Source organism: Oncorhynchus clarkii, chromosome 16, assembly GCF_045791955.1.
Source record: "Oncorhynchus clarkii lewisi isolate Uvic-CL-2024 chromosome 16, UVic_Ocla_1.0, whole genome shotgun sequence".
Classification (NCBI taxonomy): Eukaryota; Metazoa; Chordata; class Actinopteri; order Salmoniformes; family Salmonidae; genus Oncorhynchus; species Oncorhynchus clarkii.
This window is the reverse complement of record NC_092162.1, coordinates 46,913,171-46,929,195: the sequence shown is the minus strand read 5'-3', so window position 1 is coordinate 46,929,195 and position 16,025 is coordinate 46,913,171.

The following is a 16,025-nucleotide window of genomic DNA, read 5'->3' as shown; positions in this document are numbered from 1 at the left end:
CAAGACGGAGGAGAGTAAGGCCAAGACTGAGACGATTCTTCCCCAGAACGTTGTCGTGGGAGCCGTTACATGGAGGATTGAGGAGGAGGTGATGGCGGCTCTTCGGACACAGCCCGGACCCGGTAACGGTCCACCCGGTCGGTTGTTTGTGCCTGAGTCGGTTCGTTCTGCTGTCCTTCAGTGGTCCAACGCCAGCAAGATAGCTTGTCACCCTGGTGTTGCTCGGACTATGGCGCTACTGCGCAGACGATTTTGGTGGCCTGCCATGGGAGAAGATACCCGGAGGTTTGTTGCCGCTTGTCCTGTTTGTGCGCAGAATAAGAGTACCAATCGGGCCAGCTCTGGGCTTCTTCACCCCCTACCTATTCCCCGGCGACTTTGGTCGCATCTGGCCCTGGATTTTGTCACGGGGTTGCCCTCTTCTGTTGGTAACACGGTTATTCTGACCATTGTGGATAGATTCAGCAAGTTTGCTCACTTTGTTCCCCTCTCCAAGCTGCCTTCTGCCACTGAGACGTCCGATATCCTGGTTAGGGAGGTGTTCAGGGTCCACGGGTTGCCCTGTGACATTGTTTCTGACCGTGGTCCTCAGTTTACCTCTGCTGTCTGGAAATCCTTCTGTTTGGCCATTGGAGCTACAGTCAGTCTCACATCTGGATTTCACCCCCAATCTAATGGTCAGGCGGAGAGAGCCAACCAGAAGATGGAGTCTTGTCTCCTCTGATCCCACCTCTTGGTCATCTCAATTACCCTGGGTCGAGTATGCTCATAATACCCTTCCTTCATCTGCCACTGGGATGTCTCCCTTCCAATGCCTGTACGGATACCAACCTCCCTTGTTTCCTTCTCAGGAGAGGGATCTTTCGGTCCCTTCTGTCCAGGCCCACATTCGTCGTTGCCACCGGACCTGGCATCGGGCCAGGAAGGTCCTCCTTAGAGTTTCTGACCGGTATCAGATCCAGGCGAATCGTCGCCGTATTCCTGCTCCCGCTTATACCATCGGAGATAAGGTGGGGTTGGCTACACGGGATCTTCCTCTACGGACTGAGTCGAGGAAACTGTCACCAAAGTTCATTGGTCCGTTCGTGGTGGAGAGAATCATTAACCCTGCTGTGGTCCAACTCAAATTGCCGGCAACGCTTCGAGTACACCCCACCTTTCATGTCTCCTGCCTCAAGCCGGTTCACCTCAGTCCTCTGTTGCCCCCTCCTCCTCGTCCTCCTCCTCCGCGGATGATCGGAGGTGGTCCTGTCTACACGGTGCGACGCATCATGGACTCCAGACGGCGGGGTTGAGGGTTCCAATATCTCGTGGATTGGGAAGGATATGGTCCAGAGGAGAGGAGTTGGATTCCTCGGCGTCAGATCCTTGATGACGACCTGCTTCGTGACTTTTACCGCCTGCACCCTGGCGCTCCAGGTAGTCCGCCCGGTGGCGTTCGTCGGAGGGGGGGTACTGTCACGAATCCCGCTTCCTGAGTCTGTGTTTGCCTGTGTTTCTGTCCTGGAGTGTGTTTCCGGTGTCCTGGAACGCACCCTGTCTGGTTGCCGGGCGAATTAGCTTGTTGGGAGATCGATGTTCACCCGCACCTGTATCCCATCAGTAATCTGCACACCTGTCCTGATCATCACCTCTCCCCTTCAAAAGCTCTGACCTGACATCCATTCCCTGCCGGATCGTTAGCTATGAACAGTATGTTGTGCCAGAGTATCAGCCTCAAGTTGGATAGGATTTGTTTTGTTGTTTGTTACGTATTGCTTGCCTTGAACTTACCTCTGTTTGTTCTGTCTTCAGTTACTCACCCGGATCATTTACCCCATTCCCGCCTGGTCGTCAGAGGATTCCGCTTCCCCATTGGATCCACCTATTTACTCCCATCAACTCATCACCGCTACCTGCTACACCACCTGGATATACATACCCATTCACTTGTAAATAAATACTCACCTTTTTCCTACTCTCCTTGTCCTGGTCTGCTTCTGGGTTCGACTTTGAAGAATCGTGACACTCAGTGCTAGAGGTGTCACTATAGAACCTGGTTCAATTCCAGGCTGTATCACCACTGGCCATGATTGGGATTGATATACGGCAGTGCACATATGGCTCAGCGTCATCTGGGTTAAGCCGTCATTGTAAAAAAATAATTTGTTCTTAACTGACTTGCCTAGTTAAATAAATAAAAAGAGGACTTCCCATCACTCTAATCATTCAAGAGGGTGAGCCCCTTGGATGTTTTAGGAGATCTGTATCAGACCTATGCCCTCTCAGTATTGGTCTATGTGCAATAGCTTTTTGAGTGTAATTCACATTGGGATTGAGGTATTTTATCATGAATTCATGTTTTTGCACATCCTACATGTAAATGAGTCATTTTCAAAGCCCATGTGTGTGGGGATCCCAAACTGGTAGTGACGTGGGGAAGAGCCAAGGGGGATATGTCAGACACAGAGATATTTCAACACAGAAAAACAAATATGTAGAAGCTACTGGTGAATACACTTTAGAGGTGAATCTAACCTTGTGCAATAGCATGCGTATAACCCATGAATCCAGTCAGTTGTCCTTTTATAGTTGATTTATTTCACCAGATTCCCAGAGTGTCTGGAGAGGAGGTAGACACTTACAAATGCTATTCTACAAATGAATATGGCAAGGCTATTTGCACTGCGGCATTGAATGTTATAGAGTGTGAGAATGCCTGCCTGGTATTATTTGTTTTCTTACACTTCATATAATTTTGCATGAAGAGTTGAGTCTTTGTATTTTGGTGCTAATCCTTAACATCTCTCATTAGTTGGATTCAAGAAGAAGGCCTTGGAGCAGCTGGAAAACTTAGGTAGGTCTTTTCATTCATCTATCTATGACAATGCTGATTTTCTAACCAAATGGAAAGGTGGTATTTACCACATACGACTTGGAAAAATCCACTTGAACGCCCCTCCAACTCGTACTAGTGGGAAACCCATCTATCATCCCTGTGCTCCGACTTCTCCCACATGCTGACCTCTGATGTGACCTACTAAGGAAATTACCTCGATAACAGCATTGGCGGCAGTTAAATGTAACAGTCAAACATTTTTTATTAAAAACTATGGTTTTTGAACATCATTTGTTTAAATGCATGACATATGTACTTTCAGTTGATGCAGCTTGATGGCCATTAGCCAAACAGCGTTTCTCAACAAGTTCAAAGGACATGAATGCATCCAACTGGTAATTACCACCTTCCCACTTGGTTATGAACACAGCATAAGCGTAAGAAACCTACAACAACAACAAAGGAGGAGTATTTGGAGTCATGGAGTTGTCCGTCCAAAACCATTGATTGTGAAAAGCACATTAATAATTTCATTTAAACTGAGTGTACTAAACATTAAGAACACCTTCCTAACATTGAGTTGTAAAAATCTTATATCTCTTGTATTGCCTATTCACCCTGTGAATGGCACACATACACAATCCATGTATCAATTGTCTCAAGGCTTAGAAATCCTCCTTTAACCTGTCTCCTCCCCTTTATTTACACGGATTGAAGTGGATTTAACAAGTGACATCAATAAGGGATCATAGCTTTCACCTGGATTCACCTGGCCAGTCTATCTCATGTGAAGAGCAGGTGTTCTTAATGTTTCGTTCACTCAGCGTATATGTTTGCTTATGATGTCATCCGGTAACGTTGATCATTAGATAATCGTATACTCCGATTCGCTGATGTTATGAGTGTATCAAATATAGTGATTGGCCAGGATCAACAATACTCTCAGAAGGACCAATGAGGTACACCCCCTCACCTCCTTATAAGAAGCCACTCTCCCGCCCTCTGGTCATTCTCAAGCATGCTTCTCTTCCTCACACTCTTGCAGGCAGGGAAATGCGGTCGTACATCTCACCAAAGTAACCTCAAAGTTCTCTTTCAAATACTTGTTTTGATGCATCACATATGGAGAGCCCTGCCTTGCTGTCTAATAAGTGTGTGAATTTGACAATTTTTCTGTCCTGCTAAGCATTCAAAATATAATGAGTATTTTTGTGTGTGTCAGGGAAAATATAGTAAAAAAGTACATTAATTTCTTTAAGAATGTAGTAAAGTAAAAGTTGTCAAAATGTAAAGTACAGATACCCTAAAAACGACTTAAGTAGTACTTTAAAGTTTTTTTATTTTATTAAGCACTGTACTTTACACCACTGCCTGCCTTATATTTGACTATGTTGAAGCACTTTTGACACCATAGTATGATCTTAGTCAGACTACTACTCAGCAGAGCATGCGCAAATGTCTCAGCTTCAAAATGTTAGTGATTAATTTAGTGATAAACTAACTCTGCCAGTACCCTAGTTATTGATGAAAAAACAAGCCCTGCTCGTGCAATAACAGTTAGAGGCAAAAAAAGGGCCATAGGCAAGGGGAAAAGGGCCACAGTGTGTCTTGAGACCGGAAGGAGGGCTCACATGCAGACTTCTGCCCCTGGCTAAAACACTGGAGGGAGAGCCTGAGGGAGGGAGGCACTCGGGTGGAACAAAATGTGCGTCTCCTCTATCCTCCTTAGCTTACCTCCCCCAGGAGGGTTATAAGGGTGGAACCCTGCTGCAGCCTACTGTAGGACTGCTTACTTACAGGTTTGGCCTGGTTCAGAGATCTAGCCGGAGTCTTGTCAAACTGCTCCGTCGCGAGGGACCTCAAGGCCAGCATGTTGCCCTGTCCCAGCTGTGAGGCTGGGGTGAGATGCAGGAATCAACGGGCTGCCACGGTGCTCTGGTCTGAGGGGCAAGCAGAAGTTGAAGGCTTCACCTTCTTTCTTGTGCATGTCACACTTCTGTCACATGGTGATTCAGGGGGCCCCAACAACTCCTTGGGTGTCACTGGGGCTTCCATGAGGTCCACCTTTTCTTTGTATTTTAAGCTGGATAAGCTCAGCCAAAGTGCCCTTTCTCCCATCACTGCTAGGCTCATGGTACGACCACAGCCTTGAATGGCACTACGGGAGGCAGAGGTTTAGATCTGTAACCACACAAATCTCCTCCCAAGCATCTGGATCTAGGGTGGCCGAAATCCAGTTGCTTCCCCACCTCTTCCAGTAGCTCAACCTGATAAGGCAACAATAAAGAGGTCACATTGAGAGCTCTGACTGAATTGGCTAAGGCTTTGTACATCTTCTGAAAATAATATGCCTTAACCTACCATTTAGTTCCACCTCCCACATATGCTGTGATATCACCTGGTTTAAACGTCTCTAGAGACAATATCTCTTTCATCAATACTCAATGCCTAGGTTTACCTCCAATGTACTCACATCCTACCATACCTCTGTCTGTACATTATGCCTTGAATCTATTCTCTCACGCCCAGAAACCTGCTCCTTTTACTCTCTGCTCTGAACGCACTAAATGACCAGTCCTGTTAGCCTTTAGTCGTACCTTCATCCTACTCCTCCTCTGTTCCTCTGGTGATTGTAGAGGTTAATCCAGGCCCTGCAGTGCCTAGCTCCACTACTACTCCCCAGGTGCTCTCATTTGTTGACTTCTGTAACCGTAAAAGCCTTGGTTTCATGCATGTTAACATTAGAAGCCTCCTCCCTAAGTTTGTTTTATTCACTGCTTTAGCACACTCTGCCAACCCGAATGTCCTAGCCGTGTCTGAATCCTGGCTTAGGAAGTCCACCAAAAACCCTGACATTTCAATCCCTAACTATAACATTTTCCGACAAGATAGAACTGCCAAAGGGGGCGGTGTTGCAATCTACTGCAGAGATAGACAGAACTCTGCAGGCTTACTATCCAGGTCTGTACCCAAACAATTCGAACTTCTACTTTCAAAAATCCATCTTTCCAGAAACAAGTCTCTAACTGTTGCCGCTTGCTATAGACCACCTTCTGCCCCCAGCTGTGCCCTGGACACCATATGTGAATTGATTTCCCCCATCTATCTTCAGAGCTCGTCTTGCTAGGTGACCTAAACTGTGACATGCTTAACACCCCAGCCATCCTACAATCTAAGCTTGATGCCCTCAATCTCACATAAATGATCAATGAACCCACCAGGTACAACCCCAAATCCGTAAACACGGGCATCCTCATATCATCCTAACCAACTTGCCCTCCAAATACACCTCTGCTGTTTTCAATCAAGATCTCAGCAGTCACTGCCTCATTGCCTGCATCCGTAATGGGTCTGCGGTCAAACGACCACCCCTCATCACTGTCAAACGCTCCCTAAAACACTTCTGCGAGCAGGCCTTTCTAATCGACCTGGCCAGGGTATCCTGGAAAGATATTGACCTCATCCCGTCAGTAGAGGATGCCTGGCTATTCTTTAAAAGTGCTTTCCTCACCATCTTAAATAAGCATGCCCCTTTCAAAAAATGTAGAACCAGGAACAGATCTCTCCAGACCTGACTGCCCTTGACCAGCACAAAAACATCCTGTGGCGTTCTGCATTAGCATCGAACAGCCCCCGTGATATGCAACTTTTCAGGAAAGTTAGGGACAAACATACACAGGAAGTTAGGAAAGCCACCTGGCTACCCCTACCCCGGTCAACAGCCCTGCGCTCCCCACAGCAACTTGCCCAAACCTCCCCCACTTCTCCTTTGCCCAAATCCAGATAGCTGATGTTCCGAAAGAGCTGCAAAATCTGGACCCCTACAAATCAGCCGGGCTAGACAATCTGGACTGAAAATTTTCTGCCGAAATTGTTGCAGCCCGTACTACTAGCCTGTTTAACCTCTCTTTCTTATCGTCTGAGATTCACATATATTGGAAAGCTGCCGCGGTCATCCCCCTCTTCAAAGGGGGAGACACTCTAGACCCAATCTGCTTCAGACCTGCAGTGCCTTGCGAAAGTATTTGGCCCCCTTGAACTTTGCGACCTTTTGCCACATTTCAGGCTTCAAGCATAAAGATATAAAACTGTATTTTTTTGTGAAGAATCAACAACAAGTGGGACACAATCATGAAGTGGAACGACATTTATTGGATATTTCAAACTTTTTTAACAAATCAAAAACTGAAAAATTGGGCGTGCAAAATTATTCAGCCCCCTTAAGTTAATACTTTGTAGCGCCACCTTTTGCTGCGATTACAGCTGTAAGTCGCTTGGGGTATGTCTCTATCAGTTTTGCACATCGAGAGACTGACATTTTTTCCCATTCCTCCTTGCAAAACAGCTCGAGCTCAGTGAGGTTGGATGGAGAGCATTTGTGAACAGCAGTTTTCAGTTCTTTCCACAGATTCTCGATTGGATTCAGGTCTGGACTTTGACTTGGCCATTCTAACACCTGGATATGTTTATTTTTGAACCATTCCATTGTAGATTTTGCGTTATGTTTTGGATCATTGTCTTGTTGGAAGACAAATCTCCATCCCAGTCTCAGGTCTTTTGCAGACTCCATCAGGTTTTCTTCCAGAATGGTCCTGTATTTGGCTCCATCCATCTTCCCATCAATTTTAACCATCTTCCCTGTCCCTGCTGAAGAAAAGCAGGCCCAAACCATGATGCTGCCACCACCATGTTTGACAGTGGGTATGGTGTGTTCAGGGTGATGAGCTGTGTTGCTTTTACGCCAAACATAACGTTTTGCATTGTTGCCAAAAAGTTCAATTTTGGTTTCATCTGACCAGAGCACCTTCTTCCACATGTTTGGTGTGTCTCCCAGGTGGCTTGTGGCAAACTTTAAACAACACTTTTTATGGATATCTTTAAGAAATGGCTTTCTTCTTGCCACTCTTCCATAAAGGCCAGATTTGTGCAATATACGACTGATTGTTTGTTGTCCTATGGACAGAGTCTCCCACCTCAGCTGTAGATCTCTGCAGTTCATCCAGAGTGATCATGGGCCTCTTGGCTGCATCTCTGATCAGTCTTCTCCTTGTATGAGCTGAAAGTTTAGAGGGACGGCCAGGTCTTGGTAGATTTGCAGTGGTCTGATACTCCTTCCATTTCAATATTATCGCTTGCACAGTGCTCCTTGGGATGTTTAAAGCTTGGGAAATCTTTTTGTATCCAAATACGGCTTTAAACTTCTTCACAACAGTATCTCGGACCTGCCTGGTGTGTTCCTTGTTCTTCATGATGCTCTCTGCGCTTTTAACGGACCTCTGAGACTGTCACAGTGCAGGTGCATTTATACGGAGTCTTGATTACACACAGGTGGATTGTATTTATCATCATTAGTCATTTAGGTCAACATTGGATCATTCAGAGATCCTCACTGAACTTCTGGAGAGAGTTTGCTGCACTGAAAGTAAAGGGGCTGAATAATTTTGCACGCCCAATTTTTCAGTTTTTGATTTGTTAAAAAAGTTTGAAATATCCAATAAATGTCGTTCCACTTCATGATTGTGTCCCACTTGTTGTTGATTCTTCACAAAAAAATACAGTTTTATATCTTTATGTTTGAAGCCTGAAATGTGGCAAAAGGTCGCAAAGTTCAAGGGGGCCGAATACTTTCGCAAGGCACTGTATATCTATTCTACCATGCCTTTCTAAGGTCTTTGAAAGCCAAGTTAACAAACAGATTACCGACCATTTCGAATCCCACCGTACCTTCTCCGCTATGCAATCTGGTTTCAGAGCTGGTCATGGGTGCACCTCAGCCATGCTCAGGGTCCTAAACGATATCATAACCGCTATCGATAAGAGACATTATTGTGCAGCCGTATTCATCGACCTGGCTAAGGCTTTCGACTCTGTCAATCACAGCATTCTCATCGGCAGACTGAACAGCCTTGGTTTCTCAAATAATTCCCTCACCTGGTTCACCAACTACTTCTCTAAAAGAGTTCAGTATGTCAAATCGGAGGGCCTGTTGTCCGGACCTCTGGCAGTCTCTATGGGTGTGCCACAGGGTTCAATTCTCGGGCTGACACTCTTCTCTGAATACATCAATGATGTTGCTCTTGCTGCTGGTGATTCTTTGATCCACCTCTACGCAGACGACACCATTCTGCATACCTCTGGCCATTCTTTGGACACTGTGTTAACTAACCTCCAGATGAGCTTCAATGCCATACCACTCTCCTTCCGTGGCCTCCAACTGCTCTTAAATGCAAGTAAAACTAAATGCATGCTCTTCAACCGATCGCTGCCCGCACCTGCCCACCCGTCCAGCATCACTACTCTGGACGGTTCTGACTTAGAATATGTGAACAACTACAAATACCTAGGTGTCTGGTTAGACTGTAAACTCTCCTTCCAGACTCACATTAAACATCCTATTTCGCAACAAAGCATCCTTCACTCATGCTGCCAAACATACCCTCGTAAAACTGAACATCCTTCCGATCCTCGACTTCGGCGATGTCATTTACAAAATAGCCTCCAACACTCTTCTCAACCATTTGGATGCAGTCAACCAGTGTCATCCGTTTTGTCACCAAAGCCCCATATACTGTACCACCCACCATTGCGACCTGTACTCTCTCGTTGGCCTCGCTTCATACTCGTCGTCAAACCCACTGGCTCCAGGTCATCTATAAGTCTCTGCTAGGTAAAGCCCCGCCTTATCTCAGCTCACTGGTCACCATAGCAGCACCCACCTGTAGCACGCGCTCCAGCAGGTATATCGCACTGGTCACCCCCAAAGCCAATTCTTCCTTCGGCCGCCTCTATTTCCAGTTCTCTGCTGCCAATGACTGGAACGAACTGCAAAAATCACTAAAGCTGGAGACTCTTACCTCCCTCACTAGCTTTAAGCACCAGCTGTCAGAACAGCTCACAGATCACTGCACCTGTACATAGCTCATCTGTAAATAGCCCATCCAATCTACCTCATCCCCATACTGTATTTATTTATTTATCTTGCTCTTTTGCACCCCAGTATCTCTACTTGCACATTCATCTTCTGCACATTCTACCATTCCAGTGTTTAATTGCTATATTGTAATTACTTCGCCACCATGGCCTATTTATTGCCTTACCTCTCTTATCCTTTGCACACACTGTATATAGATTTTTCTTCTGTGTTATTGATTATATGTTTGTTTATTCCATGTGTAACTCTGTTTGTCATGTCCTGACCATAGAAAGCCTGTATTTTCTATGGTAGAGTAGGTCAGGGTGTGACTGGGGGGTTGTTCTAATTTATATTTTCTATTTGGGGTTCTATGTTTGATTTTCTATGTTGGTGATTTGTATGATTCCCAATTAGAGGCAGCTGGTTATCGTTGTCTCTAATTGGGGATCATACTTAAGTAGCATTTTTTCCACCTGTGGGTTATGGGATATTGTTTATGTTTAGTTGCCTGTTAGCACTGCATTGTCGTCAAGGTTAGTTTATTCTTTATTTGTTTTGTATTTGCTTAAGTTTCACTTTATTCATTAAAATGATGTGGAACTCTACGTACGCTGCGCCTTGGTCTGACCATCATTATTACGAACAGTGTGACAGTGTTGTTGTATGTGTCAAACTGCTTCGCTTTATCTTGGCCAGGTCGCAGTTGTATATGAGAACTTGTTCTCAACTAGCCTACGTGGTTAAATAAAGGTGAAAATGAGGAGGTGAGGTGCTCAACTCATTCACCATTCTACCTGTCTGTCTCTAACAGGTGCTTTTGATTGGGCCTCCGCGATTTCTATGATAAGAAATGGTTAGAACTTACCTTTGATTCCTCATAATTTAAGAGTTGAAATGTTTTCTTTTTTTGTGCTCAGGAAGGGAGCATGTCAACCAGAACTGCATTCGTCCTTGTGTTCGTCCATCCTTTGTGTTGGGTAATGTCAAATTGGCTCAATCAAGGTCCTTATGGGAAACTTGTTTCTGATGAGGAGATGCATATATGTACACAATTACATGGCTGGAGCTCAAATGGAGCAGGAGATATGCTTGTTCAAAGTTTAGTGAGGAACAAAAAGTATAATTTTCAGAAAATCTATTAGATGTAGCTCATAGGTCCTTATGGGAAACGTGTTGCTTAGGGGCTGAAATAAATGTATCGTTTGAGCTATGACTGTAGCTCAAACAGGACTGGAGATACGCTTGTTTAATGTTCAGAATTTCAATTGATTACTATAGCACCCCCCTTGGGACAATCAGTGTAATTTTAGAAATGCTTGACCTTTATGGCAAGACTCATGTTTCGTCAAAATTGGGCCAGTGGTGCCTAAGATATTGAGTGATTAACTGATGAATGGATGGAGATATATCCATCGTCCCTCTCGAAATTCATTTTGGGGTACAACAAATGCAAACTCTGTCATTTCTGTTGTAGCCAAACAGAGGACGTGTTGCTACATGGAAATTATCTGGCATTATTGAGGCCTGGCTTAATTCTGCCTTCATAACCAAGTGGGAAGGTGGTAATAACCACATACGACTAGGAAACACCCGCTTGAACGCCACTCAAACTCGTAATTACTAGTGGGAAACTCATTTATCATCCCTGAGCTCCGAATTCTCCAACATGCTGACCTCTGACATCAACTAGAAAGAAATTGCCAAGATAACAGTATTGTCAGCAGTTAAATGTAACATTGAAACATTATTTATAAAAAGCCATCTTTGTAGCTGTGAGCAGCAATGAATGGGGTTCACAGGATTATAGAAAGGACACAAGATCAGTTGGATAACAAATCAAGCACTATCATGTAGGAGCTTTCTTCCTTTATGTGCAATCAATGAAAAAATTACCTTGTTGATTTTACCCTCAGTTGGTACACTCAACATTAGCATTCCAAAATACTCCAATCTGACAGCTGTAAATCGCTGATATGCAAGCGGCAAGCATTCCGCTTTCTAAATTTACAGAATAAAATATCAAATTTTCACTATATTCAGACCACATAATAGGGCAAAAAATATGTGATTATACAGCTACACTAATCAGGATATTTCATATTGTTTGTCTACATAATTAAAATCTAACATTCATTTGCATGAGACAAAGTCCACTTAGTTATTGCTCTAGTATACTATGGTGCCACTGGTACCAATGACATCTATAGTGCTACCAACTGGTCTGAACGCACCATCTAAGGCTGCAGTGACTTTATATTCACAAAGCTTCTAAGGACATATACATAAGGCTTACATACCAAATTTCATTACCCCATGTCCATCGGATCAGTTCTGGTAGCCAGTTGTTTTTGTCTATGATGAAATCATCTAATCCTCTGTTTCTTGAAGCCCCCATGAGCTCCCAAGTCTAGACGCAGTCTAGCTAATATGTTAGCTAGCTAGCATCACAAATGAACATTTTGCTAGCTAGCTGAGCTGTTTTACAAGAAAACTGCTGAGGTGACTCAACACTGTAGCTAGCTAGCAAGCCCTATTCGGCGACAATGTTATTGGAGCACGGGAATGTTAGATTATATATATATTTTTTAAGTTAACTGTCATTGAATTTGGTGGTTACTTCTGGTTTCAAATCCAAGGCAAGAAAACTGTCAGCCATGTTTTGTGTTTTGATAATGCCACGTTCACATCATGTCGGAAACTCTGAAATTTCCGACTTGATTACACATTGTAGAAAAATTATACCCGGGTTTCCGACTTGGAAAGTATCAGAATCAACCAATAGGAAGCTCTAAGCAAATAACCTATGTTAATTTTAACTCGGACGTTCCGAGTTTCCGACATGATGTGAATGTGGCATAAGGGTTCGGAGTGACTTCACGCACCCAAGAAGCCTCAACCAATCACCCAACGGATAGTAATGACTTTGCCTCTAGGTATCCTAAGAAAGGAACATTTGCGAGAGTGTTACGGATACAGTTATCCTGTGTGTGTATCCTGTGTGTGTGTGTGTGTTTCTTTTCTCTCATTCTCCCCTCACAGGTGAAAATCATCACTCCCCAATCAGTCAACAATCAACCCATCAATCAGAAGACACACCTCCTCCTGTTTCCTACCCTATCACAGTTCCTTCCCCATGGTTTAAAAACCCCATCATTTGTTTGTTCAAGAGCTCAATCTTTGTAATGCCATGTTGGTAGAAAGCTGTTCTTGGTAGATTTCAGGAGAGCGCAATCTTTGTAATGTAATGTTGGTAGATAGCTGTTCTTTGTAGATTTCAGGAGAGCTCAATCTTTGTAATGCCATGTTGGTAGATAGCTGTTCTTTGTAGATTTCAGGAGAGCTCAATCTTTGTAATGCCATGTTGGTAGATCTCTGCTCTTGATAGATTTCAGTAGCACAATCTCTTTGTAAATGCCATGTATGTAGATCTCTCTCTTTGTGTATTAATTAACCTCTTCTTTTGTTTGAGCACCTCCAAATCACTTTGTCATCTCCTGTGAGTATTGTTTTTGCTTATGGTGTTTGCTGGTGGGAAAAGGGGAAACTAAGACAAGTCGCCCATGGGCATACACTACCCGTAGGTAAACTTTGTTAAAACACACTAGTTAGAACTGGGCGGACCACCCACTGTATTTTTGGTTAGTTAGTTAGCTGTTGTTGAAATAGGCTAGTCTAGCTTAGGGGTGTTTTGAATACTTATTGTTTCTTTCCTTGGGTCCAGCTCAGCCCCTTTTTCCTGCTCCCCCCATTACCGTGTGTTTATAAATAAACCCTGAGTTTGACGGTATTATTTCGGTTGTCGTGGTTATTTCGTTCACTTTTACTTTGTCACTATTATAATTTACATGAGTTATGTTACGGGTCTCACTACCATCCCCCCTAGACTGTTGGGCCAAAAGGGATTCGTAACATAAGTGGGGGCTCATCCGGGATATGTCTTTACTGACACCCATGCCGCTCATGTAGATTGTTGTAGTGGTATAGTTCAGTGTTGAGCGTCATAGCTGAAGTAGCATTAGTGTTTGCTATTTTCGTTGGCTCTTGTGAAGTAGTGTAAGATGGCTACTTTTGATTTGAAGTCCTTTTTGGATAACCCTTCGTGGGAGGTTTTTGACAAATGTCGTAGAGTTGATTTAATGACCTTGGCTGACCATTACTCAATATCGATTCCGCAGAGTGTAGTTAAGGCGGAGGTTAAACAGCTAGTGTTAAATGTATTGTTGGAAGAGCAGGTGCTTGTGTTACCGCTGCCTGAGCATACTACCACTGTAGGGGATGTTACTGCTCCTGTAAGCCCATTGGTGTCTGATAATGAGGGCGAGGCTAAAACACCAGCCACATTGTCCCATTTTGAACCACTCTCCCCACTGTCAAACGGTGATGCCAGGAGGGATGTCCGTTTAGCACAGTTACAACTAGAGGTGGAAGAGAGAGCCCAAATTAGGCGAGAGACTCTCCAGTTGGAGATGTGTAAAATTGAGGCAGAAAAAGAACAGCGGCATTTAGATTTGGAGATGGGTAAAATTGAGGCAGAAAAAGAACAGCGGCATTTAGATTTGGAGATGTGTAAAATTGAGGCAGAAAAAGAACGAGAACAGAGGCAGGTGACGTTTAAAATGCGCCAGATGGAACTGGAGGCAGAGACAGCGAGGCTAGCCTTCGTTCCTGCTGTCACTGTTAGTGAGTCGTCCTCACCAGCTGTGTCCTCAAACACGTTTGACATTAGTAGGCAGATAGCCTTAGTACCTTTGTTCAGAGAGTCGGAGGTTGACTCCTATTTTTGTGTATTTGAGCGTATAGCCGTAGCATTGAAGTGGCCTGAAGAGGTATGGTGCCTATTACTTCAGTGTAAATTAACTGGTAAAGCCCAAGAGGTTTTGTCAGCGCTACCTCTAGAGGACAGTTTGAATTATGAAGTGGTCAAAGCTACTGTTCTTCGTGCCTATGAGCTTGTGCCTGAGGCATACCGACAGAGATTTAGGTCTCATAGAAAGTCTTCTAGTAAGACTTATGTGGAATTTGCTAGAGACAAGGGAAATCTGTTTGATAAATGGCATGCTGCTAGTAAGGTAACTGATTTCAACTCTCTCCGGGAGTTAATCTTGTTGGAAGAATTTAAAAATTGCTTACCCGAACACATTGTAGTTTACCTAAACGAACAGAAAGTATCCTCCCTGGCAGAAGCGTCTGTGTTGGCAGACGAGTTTGTGTTGACGCACAAGAGTGTGTTTTCGGCTCAAACTGAGAGTAGAACCATTGAGTTTCCTACCTTTAGCCCTAGTCGACCAGCAGTAGTATATCAAGCACGCCAGAAGAATGAGCGTTCCTGTTTCTATTGTCATAAAGTGGGACATATGATTAATGATTGCTTCCTGCTTAAACGCAAACAAGGGATGCCTCTTCGTGCCAAGCCGCCAACAGGTGTTGGTCTAATTCGTACGGTTGTGAGGTCTGCAACAAAACAGGTGCCTAAGGGTAACTGTAGTTTGAAAGTCTCAGTCCCCGACCGCAGTTATGAACCATTCATTTCCGAGGGGTTTGTGTCCCTAGAGAATGACTAAGCGTCTCAGCGTCCGGTTAAAATCCTTAGAGATACTGGTGCGGCGCAGTCGTTTATATTGTCTGATGTGTTGCCCTTATCTGACGATGCATACTGTGGTTCCAGTGTGTTAGTGCAGGGTATTGAAATGGGTTTTGTCCCAGTGCCGTTGCACTTTGTGAAAGTACACTCTGAGTTAATCAGTGGAATATTCAGAGTGGGGGTACGTCCTAAGTTGCCAGTGAAAGGTGTGACCTTTATAATGGGTAACGATATTGCTGGAGGAAAGGTAGTACCCGTATTGGAAGTATTGGATAAAAGTGACCACTCTCTTTCGAATGAGCTGGCACAGAGTTATCCACATGTGTTCCCCGCTTGTGCTGTCACTCGTGCTCAGGCACTACAAGAGGGTGACGTGATAGATTTGTCGAACACTGTTCTGTTCAAAGAGGATGATCAAGAGGATGGATTGTGTGATACCTCTGAGAAGCTGATCACCTCTGACAAACAGCCCGGGAAAGAATCAAAGAACGTTGAACTTATTGCTGATGCAATACAGTTACCAGTCACTCGTGAGCAGCTGATTGCTAACCAAAAGGTTGACAACAAACTTGCTAAATGTTTTACTAGTGTTGTCTCATTGGAAGATGTGAAGAAGAAGAACGTGGCTTACTTCATTGATGGTAATCTCCTCATGCGTAAATGGAAATCCCATGTTGACGCGGGTGGAGATTGGAATGCTGTTTACCAAATAG